This window comes from Oncorhynchus mykiss, chromosome 25 (genome assembly GCF_057628025.1).
Source record: "Oncorhynchus mykiss isolate SJ-2025 chromosome 25, ASM5762802v1, whole genome shotgun sequence".
NCBI lineage: Eukaryota > Metazoa > Chordata > Actinopteri > Salmoniformes > Salmonidae > Oncorhynchus > Oncorhynchus mykiss.
This window is the reverse complement of record NC_143046.1, coordinates 93,074,351-93,095,845: the sequence shown is the minus strand read 5'-3', so window position 1 is coordinate 93,095,845 and position 21,495 is coordinate 93,074,351. Positions and strand designations below refer to the sequence as shown.

Sequence of the window (21,495 nt, the reverse complement as noted above, 5' to 3'; positions counted from 1 at the left end):
ATACAGACAGCCAGTCAAACAGTCAGTCAGCCAGACATACAGACAGTCAGTCAGTCACAATCCCTAATTTTCCTAAAACACATTATTTGCTGTCAGTGTCAGTCACTCAGTCATTCAGTTAGTAATTCAGGCAGTCAGACTCAGTCACTCAGTCAGACATACAGGCAGACAGTCACTTAGTCAGTCAGTCAGACATACAGGCAGTCAGTCACTCAGTCACTCAGTCAGACATACAGGCAGACAGTCACTCAGTCAGTGAGTCAGTACAGTACAATACAATACAAAGAATACCAATCTTTAAAACAGGGTTAGTTAACTGTTATGTAGTAGGTAGGTAAGTCTGGAGGCAAAAGAAACTCACACCTGTTTAGGAGAGGTGTTGGCTAGCAGAGTAGAACACCTGTTTAGGAGAGGTGCTGGCTAGCGGAGTAGAACACCTGTTTAGGTGAGGTGCTGGCTAGCGGAGTAGAACACCTGTTTAGGAGAGGTGCTGGCTAGCAGAGTAGAACACCTGTTTAGGAGAGGTGCTGGCTAGCAGAGTAGAACACCTGTTTAGGAGAGGTGCTGGCTAGCAGAGTAGAACACCTGTTTAGGAGAGGTGTTGGCTAGCAGAGTAGAACACCTGTTTAGGTGAGGTGCTGGCTAGCGGAGTAGAACACCTGTTTAGGTGAGGTGCTGGCTAGCGGAGTAGAACACCTGTTTAGGAGAGGTGTTGGCTATCAGAGTAGAACACCTGTTTAGGAGAGGTGTTGGCTAGCAGAGTAGAACACCTGTTTAGGTGAGGTGCTGGCTAGCGGAGTAGAACACCTGTTTAGGAGAGGTGCTGGCTATCAGAGTAGAACACCTGTTTAGGTGAGGTGCTGGCTATCAGAGTAGAACACCTGTTTAGGTGAGGTGCTGGCTAGCGGAGTAGAACACCTGTTTAGGTGAGGTGCTGGCTAGCGGAGTAGAACACCTGTTCAGGAGAGGTGCTGGCTAGCAGAGTAGAACACCTGTTTAGGAGAGGTGCTGGCTATCAGAGTAGAACACCTGTTTAGGAGAGGTGTTGGCTAGCAGAGTAGAACACCTGTTTAGGTGAGGTGCTGGCTAGCGGAGTAGAACACCTGTTTAGGAGAGGTGCTGGCTAGCAGAGTAGAACACCTGTTTAGGAGAGGTGCTGGCTATCAGAGTAGAACACCTGTTTAGGAGAGGTGTTGGCTAGCAGAGTAGAACACCTGTTTAGGAGAGGTGTTGGCTAGCAGAGTAGAACACCTGTTTAGGAGAGGTGTTGGCTAGCAGAGTAGAACACCTGTTTAGGAGAGGTGTGGCTAGCTAACACAACGTGCCATTGGAACACAGGAGTGATGGTTGCTGATAATGGACCTCTGTACACCTATGTAGATATTCCATAAAAAATCTGCCACTTCCAGCTACAATAGTCATTCACAACATTAACAATGTCTACACTGTACTTCTGATCAATTTGATGTTATTTTAATTTGCTTTTCTTTCAAAAACAAGGATGTTTCTAAGTGACCCCAGACTTTAGTAGTGTATACTCCAGTGTGTAATATAGTATTCTGTGGTAAACTATAGTATTTTTTCATGTGGGGTTTGAGACGTCTTTTTGTAGGTTTTCGTATTATCATCTTTTGTTTGTCACCCAAGTCCCATTTCCAACACTAGTTAAGGAACGTAATTCCCTTTTTATGAACTGTTCTCTTGACCTACAAAGAATAAAGTGCTATTCACCTGCTATACACCTGTTATTCACCTGTTATACACCTGCTATACACCTGTTATTCACCTGTTATACACCTGTTATACACCTGTTATTCACCTGCTATTCACATGTTATTCACCTGTTATTCACCTGCTATACACCTGTTATTCACCTGTTATACACCTGTTATACACCTGTTATACACCTGTTATACACCTGTTATTCGCCTACTATACACCTGTTATTCACATGTTATACACCTGTTATACACCTGTTATACACCTGTTATACACCTGTTATTCACCTACTATACACCTGTTATTCACCTGCTATACACCTGTTATACACCTGTTATTCACCTGTTATTCACCTACTATACACCTGTTATACACCTGTTATACACCTGTTATACACCTGTTATTCACCTGTTATTCACCTACTATACACCTGTTATTCACCTACTATACACATGTTATTCACCTGCTATACACCTGTTATTCACCTGTTATACACCTGTTATACACCTGTTATTCACCTGTTATACACCTGCTATACACCTGTTATTCACCTGTTATACACCTGTTATACACCTGTTATTCACCTGTTATACACCTGCTATACACCTGTTATTCACCTGTTATACACCTGTTATACACCTGTTATTCACCTGCTATTCACATGTTATTCACCTGTTATTCACCTGCTATACACCTGTTATTCACCTGTTATACACCTGTTATACACCTGTTATACACCTGTTATACACCTGTTATTCGCCTACTATACACCTGTTATTCACATGTTATACACCTGTTATACACCTGTTATACACCTGTTATACACCTGTTATACACCTGTTATTCACCTACTATACACCTGTTATTCACCTGCTATACACCTGTTATACACCTGTTATACACCTGTTATTCACCTGTTATTCACCTACTATACACCTGTTATACACCTGTTATACACCTGTTATTCACCTGTTATTCACCTACTATACACCTGTTATTCACCTACTATACACATGTTATTCACCTGCTATACACCTGTTATTCACCTGTTATACACCTGTTATACACCTGTTATACACCTGTTATACACATGTTATTCACCTACTATACACCTGTTATTCACCTATTATACACCTGTTATACACCTGTTATTCACCTGCTATACAACTGTTATACACCTGTTATACACCTGTTATTCACCTACTATACACCTGTTATACACCTGTTATTCACCTGCCATACACCTGTTATACACCTGTTATACACCTGTTATACACCTGTTATTCACCTACTATACACCTGTTATACACCTGTTATTCACCTGCTATTCACCTGCTATACACCTGTTTTTTCACCTGCTATTCACCTGTTATTCACCTGTTATTCACCTGTTATTCACCTGTTATTCACCTACTATACACCTGTTATACACCTGTTATTCACCTGCTATTCACCTGCTATTCACCTGCTATTCACCTGATATACACATGCTATACACCTATTATTCACCTGCTATTCACCTGCTCTTCACCTGATATACACCTGCTATTCACCTGCTATTCACCTGCTATACAGCTGCTATACACCTGCTATTCACCTGCTATTCACCTGTTATACACCTCCTATTCATCTGCTATACATCTGTAATTCACCTGTTATTCAGCTGTTATTCACGTCTTCAGATTTTTTAATGACGGTGTGGTGGAGGTGTCTACAGATACACCATAGTAATGAAGCTATTGGTAAGAGCTGGATAAATTAGTAATCTGTTTGGAGGAGGGGAATGTGCACATAGCAATTGTTTTAGATAATTTTTCCTTGTGCTCCCTGGAGTCTAATGCGAAACCCGCCACCTGGAAGCAAACTGAAAATTATATCAACCTGGAACTCAGACGTAGCAGGATAAACCTGCCTGGTGTACGGTTCACAACGACTGGACTGCTGTCATGCAGTTCCATGATTAGTGAGTTTTAGGGTTAATAGGACTATTGTTCAACCCCTGTTGTACACTTTCTTCCACCTTCCAATATTTCATGGATTGCACTTGAACATGACAACTTTCAGGATGAATCAAACCACTGATTCATCAAGACTTTCCTAACCTCAAAATGTGCCTCAATAATCTCCAAGATCAGAGTATTTTTAAATCTACCAGTTGGTGCTGAAACGGAGACAAAGATGCATAGATATGTTTATTTCATTGATCCCTATTTTCTGACCCTGTTCTCTCCATGTTTTCCAGTGATTCTGTCCACAAAATTATAATTAAAGGTGCACGGTATTTAAAGGGATGGCTTAAGATAAAATGTACTGAAAACTCCATTGAATGAAAACTCCACAAGAAATTATGTTGGCCAGCAAAGAGGAAGGTTTTCAGCAGTTGAATTATATTTATTCAGTGTGCGCAAGGGAACCACGCCTGCAAAGCCTGTTACACACCTTCAAGGTAAGTCTGGAAAACAGGTGTAATTTTCTAAGTCAGAATCGGGCCCCCACTGAACATTGCCGACCCAATTGCGCTGACCCAACCAGAGAGTCAAGCAAGAGCTGTCTACCTGAATCCCTGCCATCCCCAGGTACACCCACATCCAACACTGACAGCACATTCAGTCAATGCACATGAGGTCAGGTTACCAGACAACTAGAGACTTGATAAGTAATAGTAGGTTTGTTTAGTCGGCTCTGTAAAATAAAGCTGAAGCTCGGCCCTTACGGAACTGACGTGGCCTGACTTCAGTCTATGTAGTTGGCTCTATACACGCCTTTGGTCTGTCTGTCTGTCTGTCTGTCTGTCTGTCTGTCTGTCTGTCTGTCTGTCTGTCTGTCTGTCTGTCTGTCTGTCTGTCTGTCAGCTATCTCAAATCAAATTAAATGAAATTGTATTAATCACATGCGCTTACAGTGAAATGCTTATATACGAGCCCCTAACCAACAATGCAGTTAAAAAATATATATGCAGGAGTTTTATGGCTTGGGGGTAGAAGCTGTTTAGAAGCCTCTTAGACCTAGACTTGGCGCTCCAGTACTGCTAGCCATGTGGTAGCAGAGAGAACAGTCTATGACTAGGATGGCTGGGGTCTGGATGTCAGAAAGCTTGGCCCCAATGATGCACTGGGCCGTACGCACTACCCTCTGTAGGGCCCTGCGGTCGGAGGCCGAGCAGTTGCCATACTAGGCAGTGATGTAACCAGTCAGGATGCTCTCGATGGTGCAGCTGTAGAACCTTTTGAGGATCTGAGGACCCATGCTAAATCTTTTCAGTCTCCTGAGGGGGATTAGGTTTTGTCGCGCCCTCTTCATGACAGTCTTGGCGTGCTTGGACCATAGTAGTCTGTTGGTGATGTGGACACCAAGGAACTTGAAGCTCTCAACCAGCTCCACTACAGCCCTGTCGATGAGAATGGGGGCGTGGCTCGGTCCTCTTTTTCCAGTAATCCACACTCCTTTGACTTGATCACGTTGAGAGAGGTTGTTGTCCTGGCACCTGGCCGTGCAGTCATGAGTTAACAGGGAGTACAGGAGGGGACTGAGCACGCACCTCTGAGGGGCCCCTGTGTTGCAGATTAGCGTGGCAGATGTGCTGTTACCTACCCTTACCACCTGGGGGCGGGCCGTCAGGAAGTCCAGGATCCAGTTGCAGAGGGTGGAGTTGGTCAGTGCATGCTCGCAGTACATGTCCTTGTAATCCGTCTGGCCCTGCGGCCTTGTGAAAGTTGATCCCTTTAAAGGTCTTACTCACATTGGCTACAGAGAGCGTGATCCCACAGTCTTCCGGAACAGCTGGTGCTCTCATGAATGTATCAGAGTATTTGCCTGGAAGCGAGCATAGAAGTAGTTTAGCTTGCCTGGTAGGCTCGTGTCACTGGGGAGCTCTCGGCTTTGCTTCCTTTCTAGTCTGTAATGGTTTGCAAGCTCTGCCACATCCGACGAGCGTCAGAGCCGGTGTAGTACGATTCGATCTTAGTCCTGTATTGACTCTTTGCCTGTTTATGATTCATCAGAGTGCAAAGCAGGATTTCTTATAAGCTTCCGGGTTAGAGTACCACTCCTTGAAAGCCACTCCTTTAGCTCAGTGCGGATGCTGCCTGTAATCCATGGCTTCTGGTTGAGGTATGCACGTATGGTCACTGTGGGGACGACGTCATCGATGCACTTATTGATGAAGCCAATGACAGATGTGATGTACTCCTCAATGCCATTGGAGGAATCCCAGAACATATTCCAGACTGTGCTAGCAAAACAGTCCTGTAGCTTAGCATCTGCTTCCTCTGACCACTTTTATTTATCTCGTCACTGGTGCTTTTAGTTGTTGCTTGTAAGCAGGAATCAGGAGGATAGAATTATGGTCAGATTTGCCAAATGGAGGGCGAGGGAGAGCTTTGTATGCGTCTCTGTGTGTGGAGTCTAGGTGGTCCAGAGTGCTTTTTCCTCTGGTTGCACATTTAACATGCTGATAGAAATTTGGTCAAACTGATTTAAGTTTCCCTGCATTAAAGTCCACAGCTACTCGGAGCGCCGCCTCTGGGTGAGCGGTTTCTTGTTTGCTTATGGCGGAATACAGCTCATTCAATGCTGTCTTAATGCCAATCTCTGACTGTGGTGGTATGTAAACAGCTACAAAGAATACAGATGAAAACTCTCTCGGTAGGTAGTGTGGTCTACAGCTTATCATGAGATACTCTACCTCAGGCTAGCAATAGTTTGAGACTTCCTTAGATATCGTGCACCAGCTGTTATTTACAAATATACATAGTCCGCTGCCCCTTGTTTTACCAGACGCCGCTGTTCTATCCTGCCGGTACAGCGTATAACCAGACACCGCTGTTCTATCCTGCCGGTACAGCGTATAACCAGACGCCGCTGTTCTATCCTGCCGGTACATCGTATAACCAGACACCGCTGTTCTATCCTGCCGGTACATCGTATAACCACACACCGCTGTTCTATCCTGCCGGTACATCGTATAACCAGACACCGCTGTTCTATCCTGCCGGTACAGCGTATAACCAGACACCGCTGTTCTATCCTGCCGGTACATCGTATAACCAGACACCGCTGTTCTATCCTGCCGGTACATCGTATAACCAGACACCGCTGTTCTATCCTGCCGGTACATCGTATAACCAGACACCGCTGTTCTATCCTGCCGGTACAGCGTATAACCAGACACCGCTGTTCTATCCTGCCGGTACATCGTATAACCAGACACCGCTGTTCTATCCTGCCGGTACAGCGTATAACCAGACACCGCTGTTCTATCCTGCCGGTACATCGTATAACCAGACACCGCTGTTCTATCCTGCCGGTACAGCGTATAACCAGACACCGCTGTTCTATCCTGCCGGTACATCGTATAACCAGACACCGCTGTTCTATCCTGCCGGTACATCGTATAACCAGACACCGCTGTTCTATCCTGCCGGTACATCGTATAACCAGACACCGCTGTTCTACCCTGCCGGTACATCGTATAACCAGACACCGCTGTTCTATCCTGCCGGTACATCGTATAACCAGACACCGCTGTTCTATCCTGCCGGTACATCGTATAACCAGACACCGCTGTTCTATCCTGCCGGTACATCGTATAACCAGACACCGCTGTTCTATCCTGCCGGTACATCGTATAACCAGACGCCGCTGTTCTATCCTGCCGGTACATCGTATAACCAGACACCGCTGTTCTATCCTGCCGGTACATCGTATAACCAGACACCGCTGTTCTATCCTGCCGGTACAGCGTATAACCAGACACCGCTGTTCTATCCTGCCGGTACAGCGTATAACCAGACACCGCTGTTCTATCCTGCCGGTACAGCGTATAACCAGACACCGCTGTTCTATCCTGCCGGTACAGCGTATAACCAGACACCGCTGTTCTATCCTGCCGGTACAGCGTATAACCAGACACCGCTGTTCTATCCTGCCGGTACAGCGTATAACCAGACACCGCTGTTCTATCCTGCCGGTACAGCGTATAACCAGACACCGCTGTTCTATCCTGCCGGTACAGCGTATAACCAGACACCGCTGTTCTATCCTGCCGGTACATCGTATAACCAGACACCGCTGTTCTATCCTGCCGGTACAGCGTATAGCCAGACACCGCTGTTCTATCCTGCCGGTACAGCGTATAACCAGACACCGCTGTTCTATCCTGCCGGTACATCGTATAACCAGACACCGCTGTTCTATCCTGCCGGTACAGCGTATAACCAGACACCGCTGTTCTATCCTGCCGGTACAGCGTATAACCAGACACCGCTGTTCTATCCTGCCGGTACAGCGTATAACCAGACACCGCTGTTCTATCCTGCCGGTACAGCGTATAACCAGACACCGCTGTTCTATCCTACCGGTACAGCGTATAACCAGACACCGCTGTTCTATCCTACCGGTACAGCGTATAACCAGACACCGCTGTTCTATCCTGCCGGTACATCGTATAACCAGACACCGCTGTTCTATCCTGCCGGTACAGCGTATAACCAGACACCGCTGTTCTATCCTGCCGGTACAGCGTATAACCAGACACCGCTGTTCTATCCTGCCGGTACATCGTATAACCAGACACCGCTGTTCTATCCTGCCGGTACAGCGTATAACCAGACACCGCTGTTCTATCCTGCCGGTACAGCGTATAACCAGACACCGCTGTTCTATCCTGCCGGTACAGCGTATAACCAGACACCGCTGTTCTATCCTGCCGGTACAGCGTATAACCAGCCACCGCTGTTCTATCCTCCCGGTACATCGTATAACCAGACACCGCTGTTCTATCCTGCCGGTACAGCGTATAACCAGACACCGCTGTTCTATCCTCCCGGTACATCGTATAACCAGACACCGCTGTTCTATCCTGCCGGTACATCGTATAACCAGACACCGCTGTTCTATCCTGCCGGTACATCGTATAACCAGACACCGCTGTTCTATCCTGCCGGTACATCGTATAACCAGACACCGCTGTTCTATCCTGCCGGTACAGCGTATAACCAGACACCGCTGTTCTATCCTGCCGGTACAGCGTATAACCAGACACCGCTGTTCTATCCTGCCGGTACAGCGTATAACCAGACACCGCTGTTCTATCCTGCCGGTACAGCGTATAACCAGACACCGCTGTTCTATCCTGCCGGTACAGCGTATAACCAGACACCGCTGTTCTATCCTGCCGGTACATCGTATAACCAGACACCGCTGTTCTATCCTGCCGGTACAGCGTATAACCAGACACCGCTGTTCTATCCTGCCGGTACAGCGTATAACCAGACACCGCTGTTCTATCCTGCCGGTACAGCGTATAACCAGACACCGCTGTTCTATCCTGCCGGTACATCGTATAACCAGACACCGCTGTTCTATCCTGCCGGTACATCGTATAACCAGACACCGCTGTTCTATCCTGCCGGTACAGCGTATAACCAGACACCGCTGTTCTATCCTGCCGGTACAGCGTATAACCAGACACCGCTGTTCTATCCTGCCGGTACATCGTATAACCAGACACCGCTGTTCTATCCTGCCGGTACATCGTATAACCAGACACCGCTGTTCTATCCTGCCGGTACAGCGTATAACCAGACACCGCTGTTCTATCCTGCCGGTACAGCGTATAACCAGACACCGCTGTTCTATCCTGCCGGTACATCGTATAACCAGACACCGCTGTTCTATCCTGCCGGTACAGCGTATAACCAGACACCGCTGTTCTATCCTGCCGGTACAGCGTATAACCAGACACCGCTGTTCTATCCTGCCGGTACATCGTATAACCAGACACCGCTGTTCTATCCTGCCGGTACATCGTATAACCAGACACCGCTGTTCTATCCTGCCGGTACATCGTATAACCAGACACCGCTGTTCTACCCTGCCGGTACATCGTATAACCAGACACCGCTGTTCTATCCTGCCGGTACAGCGTATAACCAGACACCGCTGTTCTATCCTGCCGGTACAGCGTATAACCAGACACCGCTGTTCTATCCTGCCGGTACATCGTATAACCAGACACCGCTGTTCTATCCTGCCGGTACATCGTATAACCAGACACCGCTGTTCTATCCTGCCGGTACAGCGTATAACCAGACACCGCTGTTCTATCCTGCCGGTACAGCGTATAACCAGACACCGCTGTTCTATCCTGCCGGTACAGCGTATAACCAGACACCGCTGTTCTATCCTGCCGGTACAGCGTATAACCAGACACCGCTGTTCTATCCTGCCGGTACAGCGTATAACCAGACACCGCTGTTCTATCCTGCCGGTACATCGTATAACCAGACACCGCTGTTCTATCCTGCCGGTACAGCGTATAACCAGACACCGCTGTTCTATCCTGCCGGTACAGCGTATAACCAGACACCGCTGTTCTATCCTGCCGGTACAGCGTATAACCAGACACCGCTGTTCTATCCTGCCGGTACATCGTATAACCAGACACCGCTGTTCTATCCTGCCGGTACATCGTATAACCAGACACCGCTGTTCTATCCTGCCGGTACAGCGTATAACCAGACACCGCTGTTCTATCCTGCCGGTACAGCGTATAACCAGACACCGCTGTTCTATCCTGCCGGTACATCGTATAACCAGACACCGCTGTTCTATCCTGCCGGTACATCGTATAACCAGACACCGCTGTTCTATCCTGCCGGTACAGCGTATAACCAGACACCGCTGTTCTATCCTGCCGGTACAGCGTATAACCAGACACCGCTGTTCTATCCTGCCGGTACATCGTATAACCAGACACCGCTGTTCTATCCTGCCGGTACAGCGTATAACCAGACACCGCTGTTCTATCCTGCCGGTACAGCGTATAACCAGACACCGCTGTTCTATCCTGCCGGTACATCGTATAACCAGACACCGCTGTTCTATCCTGCCGGTACATCGTATAACCAGACACCGCTGTTCTATCCTGCCGGTACATCGTATAACCAGACACCGCTGTTCTACCCTGCCGGTACATCGTATAACCAGACACCGCTGTTCTATCCTGCCGGTACAGCGTATAACCAGACACCGCTGTTCTATCCTGCCGGTACAGCGTATAACCAGACACCGCTGTTCTATCCTGCCGGTACATCGTATAACCAGACACCGCTGTTCTATCCTGCCGGTACATCGTATAACCAGACACCGCTGTTCTATCCTGCCGGTACATCGTATAACCAGACACCGCTGTTCTATCCTGCCGGTACAGCGTATAACCAGACACCGCTGTTCTACCCTGCCGGTACATCGTATAACCAGACACCGCTGTTCTACCCTGCCGGTACATCGTATAACCAGACACCGCTGTTCTATCCTGCCGGTACATCGTATAACCAGACACCGCTGTTCTATCCTGCCGGTACAGCGTATAACCAGACACCGCTGTTCTATCCTGCCGGTACAGCGTATAACCAGACACCGCTGTTCTATCCTGCCGGTACAGCGTATAACCAGACACCGCTGTTCTATCCTGCCGGTACAGCGTATAACCAGACACCGCTGTTCTATCCTGCCGGTACAGCGTATAACCAGACACCGCTGTTCTATCCTGCCGGTACATCGTATAACCAGACACCGCTGTTCTATCCTGCCGGTACATCGTATAACCAGACACCGCTGTTCTATCCTGCCGGTACATCGTATAACCAGACACCGCTGTTTTATCCTGCCGGTACAGCGTATAACCAGACACCGCTGTTCTATCCTGCCGGTACATCGTATAACCAGACACCGCTGTTCTATCCTGCCGGTACAGCGTATAACCAGACACCGCTGTTCTATCCTGCCGGTACATCGTATAACCAGACACCGCTGTTCTATCCTGCCGGTACATCGTATAACCAGACACCGCTGTTCTATCCTGCCGGTACAGCGTATAACCAGACACCGCTGTTCTATCCTGCCGGTACAGCGTATAACCAGACACCGCTGTTCTATCCTGCCGGTACATCGTATAACCAGACACCGCTGTTCTATCCTGCCGGTACATCGTATAACCAGACACCGCTGTTCTATCCTGCCGGTACATCGTATAACCAGACACCGCTGTTCTATCCTGCCGGTACATCGTATAACCAGACACCGCTGTTCTATCCTGCCGGTACAGCGTATAACCAGACACCGCTGTTCTATCCTGCCGGTACAGCGTATAACCAGCCACCGCTGTTCTATCCTGCCGGTACATCGTATAACCAGACACAGCTGTTCTATCCTGCCGGTACAGCGTATAACCAGACACCGCTGTTCTATCCTGCCGGTACAGCGTATAACCAGACACCGCTGTTCTATCCTGCCGGTACAGCGTATAACCAGCCACCGCTGTTCTATCCTGCCGGTACATCGTATAACCAGACACAGCTGTTCTATCCTGCCGGTACAGCGTATAACCAGACACCGCTGTTCTATCCTGCCGGTACAGCGTATAACCAGCCACCGCTGTTCTATCCTGCCGGTACATCGTATAACCAGACACCGCTGTTCTATCCTGCCGGTACAGCGTATAACCAGACACCGCTGTTCTATCCTGCCGGTACATCGTATAACCAGACACCGCTGTTCTATCCTGCCGGTACAGCGTATAACCAGACACCGCTGTTCTATCCTGCCGGTACAGCGTATAACCAGACACCGCTGTTCTATCCTGCCGGTACAGCGTATAACCAGACACCGCTGTTCTATCCTGCCGGTACATCGTATAACCAGACACCGCTGTTCTATCCTGCCGGTACATCGTATAACCAGACACTGCTGTTCTATCCTGCCGGTACATCGTATAACCAGACACCGCTGTTCTATCCTGCCGGTACATCGTATAACCAGACACTGCTGTTCTATCCTGCCGGTACATCGTATAACCAGACACCGCTGTTCTATCCTGCCGGTACAGCGTATAACCAGACACCGCTGTTCTATCCTGCCGGTACAGCGTATAACCAGACACCGCTGTTCTATCCTGCCGGTACATCGTATAACCAGCCAGCTGTATGTTGATGTTGTCGTCGTTCAGCCGCGACTCCGTGAAGCATAAGATGTTACAGTTATTAATGTCCCCTTGGTAGTTTAATCTTACGCGGAACTCGTCGTTTTCATTCTCCGAAGATTGCACGTTTACTAGCATAATGGAGGGAAGTGGGGGTTTATTAGATAGCCTACGAATTCTCACAAGGCAGCCTGACCTTCGTGCCCTCTTTCTCCGACTCCTCTTCACACAGATCATGGGGATCGGGGATCGTAGGGCTCGTCAGAGTCAAGAATGGAAAAAATAATTATTCTAGTCCGTGGTGAGTAATCGCAGTCCTGATGTCCACAAGTCATTTTCGGCTAAAAGAAACAGTTACAAACAACGCAAATAAACTAATTAAAAACACAATCGGCTCGTAAAATGTCTGTCTTCTTCTCCGGCGCCGTCTGTCTGTCTGTATGTCTGTCTATCCGTGTGTGTGTGTGTGTGTGTGGCCTCAGCACCATGCTGACTGTTTGTATAAGTCAGAGGAATTGGAATGTTCAAGAGTGCAGAACTACAAGAGCCCAGAAAAGCACACATATACACGTGCGAACTCGCCACACACTCACAACCCTGAAACTTACACTGTTAGCTTAAATATCTATTTAAACAACAGCTTTGGTAGGTACAGACAGACAGACAGACAGACAGACAGGCAGGCAGGCAGGCAGACAGACAGACAGACAAAGACAGACAGACAGACAGACAGCTCTGGGTACAGAGAGGTGTATTGTAGACACTCCAGTGAGAGAGAGGCTGTGTTGTCTTAACACTCGTGTTTTTCTTTCCTCCCTGACCCACTCCTGCCTCAGCACATTCTGCAGCCCTGGCAGGGTTAGGGTAGCTCTACTGTACACACACTGACTACAGCTCTGGGTACAGAGAGGTGTATTGTAGACACACTCCAGTGAGAGAGAGGATGTGTTGTCTGCAGCCCTGGCAGGGTTAGGGTAGCTCTAGTATACTGCCCTACAAAAAGGATAAACGCAATGTTGTTTTTTGTAATGCAAAATCTGACTTCAAAGTATTTTTCTGTCTAGACAGACATGTATTTCTGATCAACTGGCTTGTTCTTGTGTCAAGAAACGAAATACCACATTAATCAGATAATATAACTGCCCATTTTAACAGTTGAAAGATTTTTTTACCAAATTCGTAGATTCTGTGTTTTGCATTAATAGGGCAGTGTACAGCTCAAGTATACTGTCGCCTTGTAGCCCTCTAGCTTCTAGCCCTCTAGCCCTGAGGTCCTCTAGCCCTGTAGTCCTGTAGCTTCTATCCCTGTAGCCCTGTAGCTTCTAGCCCTGTAGCTTCTAGCCCTGTAGCTTCTAGCCCTGTAGCCCTGTAGCTTCTAGCCCTGTAGCCCTGTAGCTTCTAGCCCTGTAGCCCTGTAGATTTTTTTACCAAATTCGTAGATTCTGTGTTTTGCATTAATAGGGCAGTGTACAGCTCAAGTATATTGTCGCCTTGTAGCCCTGTAGCTTCTAGCCCTGTAGCCCTGTATCCCTCTAGCCCTGTAGCCCTGTAGCCCTCTAGCCCTGTAGCCCTTTAGTCCTGTAGCCCTCTAGCCCTGTAGCCCTCTAGTCCTGCAGCCCTCTAGCCCTGTAGCCCTCTAGTCCTGCAGCCCACTAGCCCTCTAGCTCTGTAGCCCTCTAGTCCTGCAGCCATCTAGCCCTGTAGCCCTCTAGCCCTGTAGCCCTCTAGCCCTCTAGCACTGCAGCCCTCTAGTCCTGTAGCCCTCTAGCCCTCTAGTCCTGTAGCCCTCTAGCCCTGTAGCCCTCTATCCCTCTAGTCCTGTAGCCCTGTAGCTCTGTAGCCCTCTAGCCCTCTAGCCCTCTATACCTCTAGTCCTATAGCCCTCGAGTCCTGTAGCCCTCTAGCCCTGTAGCCCTCTAGTCCTGTATTCCTCTAGCCCTGTAGCCCTCTAGTCCTGTATTCCTCTAGCCCTGTAGCCCTCTAGCCCTCTAGTCCTCTAGCCCTCTAGTCCTGTATCCCTCTAGTCCTATAGCCCTTTAGTCCTGTAGCCCTCTAGCCCTACAGCCCTGTAGCCTTCTAGTCCTGTAGCCCTCTAGCCCTGTAGCCCTCTAGCCCTGTAGCCCTGTAGCCCTCTAGTCCTGTATCCCTCTAGTCCTGTAGCCCTCTAGCCCTGTAGCCCTTTAGTCCTGTAGCCCTTTAGTCCTGCAGCCCCCTAGCCCTCTAGTCCTGTAGCCCTATAGCCTTGTAGCCCTCTAGCAATGTAGCCCTCTAGCAATGTAGCCCTCTAGTCCTGTAGCCCTCTAGCCCTCTAGCCCTGTAGCCCTCTAGCCCTGTAGCCCTCTAGCCCTGTAGCCCTCTAGCCCTCTAGTCCTGTATCCCTCTAGTCCTGTAGCCCTCTAGCCCTGTAGCCCTTTAGTCCTGTAGCCCTTTAGTCCTGTAGCCCTCTAGTCCTGTAGCCCTCTAGCCCTGTAGCCCTCTAGTCCTCTAGCCCTCTAGTCCTGTATCCCTCTAGTCCTGTAGCCCTTTAGTCCTGTAGCCCTCTAGCCCTACAGCCCTGTAGCCTTCTAGTCCTGTAGCCCTCTAGCCCTGTAGCCCTCTAGCCCTGTAGCCCTCTAGCCCTGTAGCCCTCTAGCCCTCTAGTCCTGTAGCCCCCTAGTCCTGTAGCCCTCTAGCCCTGTAGCCCTCTAGCCCTGTAGCCCTCTAGCCCTCTAGTCCTGTATCCCTCTAGTCCTGTAGCCCTCTAGCCCTGTATCCCTTTAGTCCTGTAGCCCTTTAGTCCTGTAGCCCTCTAGCCCTCTAGTCCTGTAGCCCTCTAGCCCTCTAGCCCTGTAGCCCTCTAGTCCTCTAGCCCTCTAGTCCTGTATCACTCTAGTCCTGTAGCCCTTTAGTCCTGTAGCCCTCTAGCCCTCTAGCCCTGTAGCCCTCTAGTCCTCTAGCCCTCTAGTCCTGTATCCCTCTAGTCCTGTAGCCCTTTAGTCCTGTAGCCCTCTAGCCCTCTAGTCCTGTAGCCCTCTAGCCCTCTAGCCCTGTAGCCCTCTAGTCCTCTAGCCCTCTAGTCCTGTATCACTCTAGTCCTGTAGCCCTTTAGTCCTGTAGCCCTCTAGCCCTCTAGCCCTGTAGCCCTCTAGTCCTGTAGCCCTTTAGTCCTGTAGCCCTCTAGCCCTGTAGCCCTCTAGCCCTGTAGCCCTGTAGCCCTCTAGTCCTGTAGCCCCCTAGTCCTGTAGCCCACTAGCCCTGTAGCCCTCTAGCCCTGTAGCCCTCTAGCCCTCTAGCCCTCTAGTCCTGTAGCCCCCTAGTCCTGTAGCTCTCTAGCCCTGTATCCCTCTAGTCATGTAGCCCTCTAGCCCTGTAGCCCTTTAGTCCTGTAGCCCTTTAGTCCTGTAGCCCTGTAGCCCTACAGCCCTGTAGCCCTCTAGTCCTGTAGCCCTCTAGTCCTGTAGCCCTTTAGTCCTGTAGCCCTCTAGTCCTGTAGCCCTCTAGCCCTGTAGCCCTCTAGCCCTGTAGCCCTCTAGCCCTCTAGTCCTGTAGCCCCCTAGTCCTGTAGCCCTCTAGCCCTGTAGCCCTCTAGCCCTGTAGCCCTCTAGCCCTGTAGCCCTCTCGCCCTGCAGCCCTGTAGCCCTGTAGCCCTGTAGCCCTCGAGCCCTCTAGTCCTCTAGTCCTCTAGTCCTGTAGCCCTGTAGCCCTCTAGCCCTGCAACCTGTAGCCCTGTAGCCCTCTAGCCCACTAGCCCTCTAGCCCTCTAGCCCTGTAACCTGTAGCCCTGTATCCCTCTAGCCCACTAGCCCTCTAGCCCTCTAGCCCTGTAGCCCTCTAGCCCTGTAGCCCTCTAGCCCTTTAGCCCTGTAACCTGTAGCCCTGTAACCTGTAGCCCTGTAGCCTTCTAGCCCTGTAGCTCACTAGCCCTCTAGCCCTCTAGCCCTGTAACCTGTAGCCCTGTAACCTGTAGCCCTGTAACCTGTAGCCCTGTAACCTCTAGCCCTCTAGCCCTCTAGCCCTGTAGCCCTGTAACCTGTAGCCCTGTAACCTGTAGCCCTGTAGCCCTCTGGCCCTGTAACCTGTAGCCATCTAGCCCTCTAGCCCTGTAGCCCTATAGCCCTCTAGCCCTGTAGCCCTCTAGCCCTGTAGGCCTGTAGCCTGTAACCTGTAGCCCTCTAGCCCTCTAGTCCTGCAGCCCCCTAGCCCTCTAGTCCTCTAGCCCTGTAGCCCTCTAGCCCTGTAGCCCTCTAGTCCTGTAGCCCTCTAGCCCTCTAGCCATCAAGCCCTGTAGCCCTCTAGCCCTCTAGCCCTGTAGCCCTCTAGCCCTCTAGCCCTGTAACCTGTAGCCCTCTAGCCCTCTAGCCCTCTAGCCCTCTAGCCCTCTAGCACTCTAGCCCTGTAACCTCTAGCCCTGTAAAATCTAGCCCTCTAGCCCTGTAACCTCTAGCCCTCTAGCCCTGTAACCTCTAGCCCTCTAGCACTCTAGCCCTGTAACCTGTAGCCCTCTAGCCCTCTAGCCCTGTAACCTCTAGCCCTCTAGCCCTGTAACCTCTAGCCCTCTAGCCCTGTAACCTGTATCCCTCTAGCCCTGTAACCTCTAGCCCTCTAGCCCTGTAACCTCTAGCCCTGTAACCTCTAGCCCTGTAACCTCTAGCCCTGTAGCCCTGTAACCTCTAGCCCTGTAGCCCTGTAACCTCTAGCCCTGTAACCTGTAACCTCTAGCGCTGTAGCCCTGTAACCTCTAGCCCTGTAGCCCTGTAACCTCTAGCCCTGTAGCCCTGTAACCTCTAGCCCTGTAGCCCTGTAACCTCTAGCCCTGTAACCTGTAACCTCTAGCCCTGTAGCCCTGTAACCTCTAGCCCTGTAACCTGTAACCTCTAGCCCTGTAGCCCTGTAACCTCTAGCCCTGTAACCTGTAACCTCTAGCCCTGTAGCCCTGTAACCTCTAGCCCTGTAACCTGTAACCTCTAGCCCTGTAACATCTAGCCCTGTAGCCCTGTAACCTGTAGCCCTGTAGCCCTGTAACCTCTAGCCCTGTAGCCCTGTAACCTCTAGCCCTGTAACCTGTAACCTCTAGCCCTGTAACCTCTAGCCCTGTAGCCCTGTAACCTCTAGCCCTGTAACCTGTAACCTATAGCGCTGTAGCCCTGTAACCTCTAGCCCTGTAGCCCTGTAACCTCTAGCCCTGTAGCCCTGTAACCTCTAGCCCTGTAGCCCTGTAACCTCTAGCCCTGTAGCCCTGTAACCTCTAGCCCTGTAGCCATGTAACCTCTAGCCCTGTAGCCCTGTAACCTCTAGCCCTGTAGCCCTGTAACCTCTAGCCCTGTAACCTGTAACCTCTAGCCCAGTAGCCCTGTAACCTCTAGCCCTGTAGCCCTGTAACCTCTAGCCCTGTAACCTGTAACCTCTAGCCCTGTAGCCCTGTAACCTCTAGCCCTGTAACCTCTAACCTCTAGCCATGTAGCCCTGTAACCTCTAGCCCTGTAACCTGTAACCTCTAGCCCTGTAGCCCTGTAACCTCTAGCCCTGTAATCTGTAACCTCTAGCCCTGTAGCCCTGTAACCTCTAGCCCTGTAACCTGTAACCTCTAGCCTTGTAGCCCTGTAACCTCTAGCCCTGTAGCCCTCTAGCCCTGCAGCCCTGTAACCTCTAGCCCTGTAGCCCTGTAACCTCTAGCCGTGTAACCTGTAACCTCTAGCCCTGTAACCTCTAGCCCTGTCGCCCTGTAACCTCTAGCCCTGTAGCCCTGTAACCTCTAGCCCTGTAACCTGTAACCTCTAGCCCTGTAGCCCTGTAACCTCTAGCCCTGTAGCCATGTAACCTCTAGCCCTGTAGCCCTGTAACCTCTAGCCCTGTAGCCCTGTAACCTCTAGCCCTGTAACCTGTAACCTCTAGCCCAGTAGCCCTGTAACCTCTAGCCCTGTAGCCCTGTAACCTCTAGCCCTGTAACCTGTAACCTCTAGCCCTGTAGCCCTGTAACCTCTAGCCCTGTAACCTCTAACCTCTAGCCATGTAGCCCTGTAACCTCTAGCCCTGTAACCTGTAACCTCTAGCCCTGTAGCCCTGTAACCTCTAGCCCTGTAATCTGTAACCTCTAGCGCTGTAGCCCTGTAACCTCTAGCCCTGTAACCTGTAACCTCTAGCCTTGTAGCCCTGTAACCTCTAGCCCTGTAGCCCTCTAGCCCTGCAGCCCTGTAACCTCTAGCCCTGTAGCCCTGTAACCTCTAGCCGTGTAACCTGTAACCTCTAGCCCTGTAACCTCTAGCCCTGCGGCCCTGTAACCTCTAGTCCTGTAACCTGTACCCTCTATCCCTGTAACCTGTAACCTCTAGCCCTGTAACCTCTAGCCCTGCGGCCCTGTAACCTCTAGCCCTGTAGCCCTGTAACCTATAGCCCTGTAACCTGTAACCTCTAGCCCTGTAACCTCTAGCCTTGTAGCCCTGTAACCTCTAGCCCTGTAACCTGTAACCTCTAGCCCTGTAACCTCTAGCCCTGTGGCCCTGTAACCTCTAGCCCTGTAGCCATGTAACCTCTAGCCCTGTAGCCCTGTAACCTCTAGCCCTGTAGCCCTGTAACCTCTAGCCTTGTAGCCCTGTAACCTCTAGCCCTGTAGCCCTGTAACCTCTAGCCCTGTAGCCCTGTAACCTGTAGCCTTGTAGCCCTGTAACCTCTAGCCCTGTAGCCCTGTAATCTCAAGCCCTGTAGCCCTGTAACCTCTAGCCCTGTAGCCCTGTAACCTCTAGCCCTGTAACCTGTAACCTCTAGCGCTGTAGCCCTGTAACCTCTAGCCCTGTAGCCCTGTAACCTCTAGCCCTGTAGCCCTGTAACCTCTAGCCCTGTAACCTGTAACCTCTAGCCCTGTAGCCCTGTAACCTCTAGCCCTGTAGCCCTGTAACCTCTAGCCCTGTAGCCCTGTAACCTCTAGCCCTGTAACCTGTAACCTCTAGCCCTGTAACCTCTAACCTCTAGCCCTGTAGCCCTGTAACCTCTAGCCCTGTAATCTGTAACCTCTAGCCCTGTAGCCCTGTAACCTCTAGCCCTGTAACCTGTAACCTCTAGCCCTGTAGCCCTGTAACCTCTAGCCCTGTAACCTGTAACCTCTAGCCTTGTAGTCCTGTAACCTCTAGCCCTGTAGCCCTCTAGCCCTGCAGCCCTGTAACCTCTAGCCCTGTAGCCCTGTAACCTAAAGCCCTGTAACCTGTAACCTCTAGCCCTGTAACCTCTAGCCCTGCGGCCCTGTAACCTCTAGTCCTGTAACCTGTAACCTCTAGCCCTGTAACCTGTAACCTCTAGCCCTGTAGCCCTGTAACCTATAGCCCTGTAGCCCTGTAACCTCTAGCCCTGTAACCTCTAGCCCTGTAGCCCTGTAATGTCTAGCCCGGTAACCTCTAGCCCTGCGGCCCTGTAACCTCTAGCCCTGTAGCCCTGTAACCTCTAGCCCTGTAGCCCTGTAACCTCTAGCCCTGTAGCCCTGTAACCTCTAGCCTTGTAGCCCTGTAACCTCTAGCCCTGTAGCCCTGTAACCTCTAGCCCTGTAGCCCTGTAACCTCTAGCCCTGTAGCCCTGTAACCTCTAGCCCTGTAGCCCTGTAACCTCTAGCCCTGTAGCCCTGTAACCTCTAGCCCTGTAGGATGAAATTGGGCTGCGTCTTAAATGGCACCCTACTCCCTATAGTGTACTCCCTCCCTCTCTTCCATTCTCATTCTCTTTCTCCCTCCCTCCCTCCTTCCCTCCCTCCCTCAGCTAGCTGCACATTACATCACTCTCAGTTAGGAGGGGAATGTTTGTCTGTGGCTTAAATTTAGGAAAAGTAATAAACTGATAGAGAGAGAGAGACAGTGTAGAGAGAGAGAGAGAAAGAGAGAGAGACAGTAGAGAGAGAGAGAGAGTAGAGAGAGAGAGAGACAGTAGAGAGAGAGACAGTAGAGAGAGAGACAGTAGAGAGAGAGTAGAGAGAGAGAGAGAGTAGAGAGAGAGAGACAGTAGAGAGAGAGACAGTAGAGAGAGAGACAGTAGAGAGAGAGAGAGAGAGAGAGAGAGAGTAGAGAAAGAGAGACAGTAGAGAGAGAGAGAGCGAGAGAGAGAGAGAGAGGGAGAGTAGAGAGAGAGAGAGAGAGAGAGAGAGAAACAGTAGAGAGAGAGAGAGTAGAGAGACAGAGACAGTAGAGAGAGAGAGAGAGAGAGAGACAGTAGAGAGATAGAGACAGTAGAGAGAGAGAGAGAGACAGTAGAGAGAGAGAGTAGCGAGAGAGAGAGAGAGAGAGAGTAGCGAGAGAGAGAGAGAGAGAGAGAGTAGAGAGAGAGAGAGAGAGAGAGACAGTAGAGAGAGAGATAGAGACAGTAGAGAGAGAGAGAGACAGTAGAGAGAGACAGTAGAGAGAGAGAGAGAGAGAGAGAGAGAGTAGAGAGAGAGAGACAGTAGAGAGAGAGAGAGACAGTAGAGAGAGAGAGAGTGAGACAGTAGAGAGAGAGAAAGCAGTATGACAGACAGACAGAGAGAAGCAGTATGACTGGGACAGACAGAGAGAAGGAGTATGACTGGGACAGACAGGGAGACGCAGTATGACTGGGACAGACAGAGAGAAGCAGTATGACTGGGACTGACAGAGAGAATCAGTATGACTGAGAGAAGCAGTATGACTGGGACAGACAGAGAGAAGCAGTATGACTGGGACTGACAGAGAGAATCAGTATGACTGAGAGAAGCAGTATGACAGACAGACAGAGAGAAGCAGTACGACTGGGACAGACAGAGAGAATCAGTATGACTGAGACAGACAGGGAGACGCAGTATGACTGGGACAGACAGAAAGAAGCAG

General features: G+C 50.2%; 1 protein-coding gene across 1 annotated transcript in view; it reads right to left on the bottom strand.

The window, feature by feature from the left end:
- Positions 1-21,495, bottom strand: part of fgfr3 (fibroblast growth factor receptor 3) — a 238,107-nt gene that overhangs the window by 204,144 nt on the left and 12,468 nt on the right.